This window comes from Cebus imitator, unplaced genomic scaffold (assembly GCF_001604975.1).
Source record: "Cebus imitator isolate Cc_AM_T3 unplaced genomic scaffold, Cebus_imitator-1.0 Scaffold709, whole genome shotgun sequence".
NCBI lineage: Eukaryota > Metazoa > Chordata > Mammalia > Primates > Cebidae > Cebus > Cebus imitator.
Genome location: NW_016108024.1, coordinates 336,555 through 341,474, shown reverse-complemented (window position 1 = coordinate 341,474; position 4,920 = coordinate 336,555).

Below are 4,920 nucleotides of genomic sequence, written 5' to 3'. Positions count from 1 at the left end.
TGGAGAGGACCCTTGCCTTCTCCTCCTGACCCAGCTGGTCCTCCTGAAAACAGAAACCCCACTAGAGGGAGGAACACCTGCCCACTGACCTGGTCCTCGGCCAGGAGGTCCCTGTCTGAGCAGGGCAGTGAAAGAAGTCTGAGACAAGAATTGTGTCCTGGACTCTGCAAATTCATCAAAAGTAGCAGTTCACCCTTTAAGGAGATTACAGTATACTCCCATGCACATATAGACCAAATGGAAAGTAGGGGATCGGAGGCCTGCAAACTGTGGTGAGGGCTGTTCTCCCCTTCAAGCCTGGCCTGTCCCCTGAGAGGTGGCTAGTGATGGGGAGTGGGGGTCATAGAAAACAGATGTTACAGAACTCTATAGCAAAAGAGATTGAAGTAGCTGACTTCCTCCCCTTGCCTCTCTCCTTCTTCCTCCCTATGTCCTTTGCAGGAAGGAGCCACAGGGAGACTGAGTGGGATTCCATAGGACAAAGTACTTTCTACTGATAAGATACAGACAGGGACCGAGCGTGGTGGCTCATGCCTGTAATCCCAGCACTTTGGAAGGCTGAGGTGGGCATATTACGAGATAAGGCGATTGAGACCAGCCTGGCTAACATGCTGAAACCCCGTCTCTACTAAAAATACAAAAATTAGCCAGGCTTATGCCTGTAATCTCAGCTACTTGGGAGGCTGAGGCAGGAGAATTGCTTGAACCCAGGCAGTAAATGTTTCAGTGAGCTGCGATCACACCACTGCACTCCAGTCTGGGTGACAAGAGGCAGACTATGTCTGGTGGTGGATGGTGGAGGAAGGGGAGATACAGAAAGGCCTTCCTCGGGAGGAAATAAGCACCTGGCACCTGGTCATCACAGAGGTAATCTAAGCAGAGACAGAAGGTCCTTTGTCATTCAGAAAGTGGCTAAACTCCAGGACCCTTGGGGGCCCATTGACCCTAAAATGCATTGATTCTCTGTGTTTGGAGAAGAAACTCTGCCCAGTTTTGTCTGGCCAAGTCAGGTGATTCCTAGGATTTTTGACATGATAAGAGTTCAGAAACACCCCAGGGACCACAGGCCTTTCCTGGGGTTTTGCAAAGGAGCAGCATTAGGATTCATTACTGCTGTAATCAGCATCTTAATTGCCAGTCTTACTCTCAGTCTTTATACTTAGTACCTGGTGCATATTCATCCTCCACCCACAACCGGTCCAGCTAAGCTTGGTGGCAAACATGAGATTCCCTAGACCATCTGCATTCCACCTTCTCTGCCTCCCCCTTTTAGAGAGCTCAGGAAATTGGTTTTAATCCACCAAGCTCCTGTTGCTTAGTAACAGAAGCGCCTGCTCCTAGCAACCGGGAACCACAAAGATGCTGCAGAAAGAGGGGGCTGCCTGGGCCCTGCTCTTGCTCAGCTACTGACAGCTGGCCTCCCCAATGTTTTCCTCACACAGCACGGACAATCTGTCTCAGATGCCTGTTCTTGAAAAGCTGATCTCTGGGGCAGCTGCTGACCTCACTTCTCAACCTGCCTGCCTGGAGCCCCTCCGAATCCCACCTCCCAGGCCAGCAGGAGGCAGCTCATGATCATAACAGGGTGGCTCTGGGAAGTGTTCTCACTGGAGAGGGACAGAGGTCACCAGCTGTGTTGGTTTCTTCAGTCTGGCCTGGTGGGTGAGAGTAGGGTGTCCCACACAGTCGCCTACAGCCCTGGGTGAAAGCAATTCCTGCCTGAGTTGGAGGTGGGGGAGCGTGTTGTAATCCAGCCCATTTGAGCGTGAAGACAGGCAAGGAACCATATGAGATAATTCCCTCCTAGAGATCAGGAAACTGCGAGTCAGGACAGGCTCGGGCCTACCCAGCCTTTTGGTGACAGCCGGGTCTGAAGCAGTGCCAGAACGTGGGGCTCCCCGGTAGAGTCAGCACCCATGAGAGTGTCAGGCCACTGTGCAGCGCCAGAGACTTCTGCTTCCTCTCCTCAAAGGACAGCAAGAACACGTTTCTCCACCGCCTAAGAAGATCCCTGCCCCCTTGCCTTCTGGGATGGCTCCAGCTTAGGGTGATCACCAATGCAGATGTTTCCATTTGACCAGCTGCTTTCCTAGAACTGTTGACATAATAATAAGAGTACAGAAGTGCCCAGGTGAGGTCTGTCCAGAGCTGTAAGTCTGTGTACCTGCACTAATTGGCATCTTCCTTAGTCACAGATCTCCCTGGCCTTCACAGGAGGTGCAGGTGGGTGCATTTCCTCTCTGTCTCTCTGGAGCCTCAAGCTCTGAAAGTGGGGCTGTCCCCTCGGAGTAGACCATGGAAAGTGGGGGTGCTGAGGACCCTGCCCCGACTCCCATCCCCCCTGCCCCTGGGCCAGACTCTGAGGTGAGAACAAGCCTTCAGGCTGTGAGCTTCCTTCTTGGCTTCTCCCCTCCCTTTCCCCTTTCTCCATCACAAGAAAAGGGCTTCTGGTTTCTGCTTTCCATTGCCTGGCAACCGAACCAGCTGCCACAGGCTGAGTGGAGCAGCACAGATGCTGCTAGATGAGGGGCTGAACTGAGGGGGTGCAGTTGCTGTCTCCAGTCATAATCCCCCATCAGCAATGCTGCTGGTGCTCACAAATTGGATACAAGGCTTTTTTTACATTTGCCAGCGTGATGTCTATTTGAAAAGTCTTCCAAAGGCGGGCAGATATGCCACAATTGGATAAACTGCTCCATCCTTTGCTATTTCATACTTAAAATGTGTCGTTATGGATAATTTCAAGCCTATACACAAGTGGAAGGGCATAGCAAGCCCTCCTGTACACAGCATCCAGCTTCAGCGATTATTAGCACCTGGCCAGACACACATCATTGGATCCATGAGTATTTCAGTATGGAGCTCTGAAAGATAAGAACCCCTTTTAGCATAACTACAGTGTCATTATAATACCTAAAGTAATTAGTAATCATTCCATAATATCATCAAATGCCCAGGGAATGTCTAAACTTTAAATGTCTCATGTCTCATCAATGTTATGGAGGGTTTATGTTATTGTGTTTTTTTCCCCTCTTTATTGTAGTCAGGATCTAAATAAAGTTCACTCATTAATCTATGAGTTCCTCCTCCTGAATATCCTGAAATGACAAGGAACTATGATTGTCCTGGAAATCACTGACCTGCAGGTCTTCCTGAGACCCCCCGTGAGCTCTGCTTTGAATAACAGAAGCTATTGCTAGTTCCCAGATTTTGAGACGAGACTGAGATTCAAGGCAGTGAAATGAAGAGCTCAATGTCCCCCAGCTACTGAGGGACTGGATCACGTTGTTAACTCATAGCAGGAGTCCAAGCGCCTGTGTGTGCCCTGATGACCACACTCTGACACCCCTGCCTGCCCCACATCCAGAAAGATGAAGGAAGCCTTCAGGAAGGGGGCAGAAAAGGCCTCCACCACTCCTGCACGCACCCTCGTGCTAGTCCAGGTCCCACCCAGGATCTGTCAAGACCAGTGCAATCCCACCTCTGTGACCTCCCCCGCCCATTTCTCTCTTCCCAGGTGACTGCCCTTGGGTACATGTGCCTCAGTCTTCCCCTCACCCAGAAGAAACCTTGATTCCTAAATATCTGTGCCCCACACCCAAGGTGAGCCTCATCCCGAGCCTTTTGGAAGCAACTCCCCAAAGGGGTGCTGACTGCCTGAGTGAGGGGCCTTGTGTGTGTGTATGTGTGGCAGGGGAGGGTGCGTTGCAGGTATAGGGCAGTCTTTGGAGAGACATCCTAGACCCCAGCCGGGGAGCCAGCCACCAGACACTCCAGAGTGATGATGTCCCGCTTGTCCTCAGAAGGGGCAAGGGAGTGTCCAGGCAACATCCTGGGCCTGAGCATCCTGAGGACAGGGGCTTTGGCCTTACCTCTCCCTCCCACAGGGTTTTGCCCTCTGGGGGCCACAAGAAGTTCTCATCTGTACAGCAAAGATACTCGAGAGAATCAGCTGGGCTGTCCTGTGGTTGAAGGAGGCTTCTCAGCTTGGAGTAATGGAAATCGCTCTGGCCAGAGCATTCTAGCATCCCATCTTGGTCTCTGCTCTTACATCATGCAGCTGAGTGACCCTGGGCGGGGGACCTTCTTTTGTGGGTCTCAGTTTCCTTATCTATACAAAGAAGGGGCTGGACCAGCTGCTCTCTAGGGGCCCATTAGCTTTCAGGTTTCTATAATCTCCAGGAAAAGGAGACCCATACATTCCTTGGTAAATGGTTTCTGGTCTTAATTACCTTTACTGTCAGGAAAGTCTTCCTGCCTGTTTCCTTCTGTCTCTGAGCCTTGTTTCCTCTGACCGAGACCCTTGTCTAGATAAGCATGTTTATTGTCCCAGAAGCGCCTGGGCAGGCAACAGGCATTTTCATCACCACAACTCAAGTCACGATGGTGGGAGAGTGGGTTATAGACCCCGCCAAGTCCCTGTTCCCGATCCCCAAGGTGTTCAGGAGGTGGCAGTGTTCAGGCCACACACAGATGAGAGGTCATGGAACCGACTGGCTCCTTGCTCTTCAACGACCCCAGCTTCCCTATCTGCCAGATAAGGAAGTGGGAACTTTCCCCAGGAAATACAGAGCTGGGGCAGGGAACAGCTGGGGACCCCTCAGGAGGGATCTTTCCTGAGCAGGGGTGGGGATGATGAAGAGGAGAGCCAGTCACCTAAGGAGCAGATTTGGGGCATGAACTAAAGCCAGTTTACGAAACACATCCTCAGGGACCTCCTGGGTCCTCCTGGGCAAGACAGGAAATACACAGAAACACACACATGTGCACACACCCCACAGGAGAAGAGATTACAAGCATATCTGATTACCAGGTGCCTGAGATGGGACTCTAACTTGACAACCCCACCCAGGGGCCACGAGTCTCCCAGCAGCTTTATGTATTCAACAAATAGTGACTGAGTTACTGGGCATCAAACAG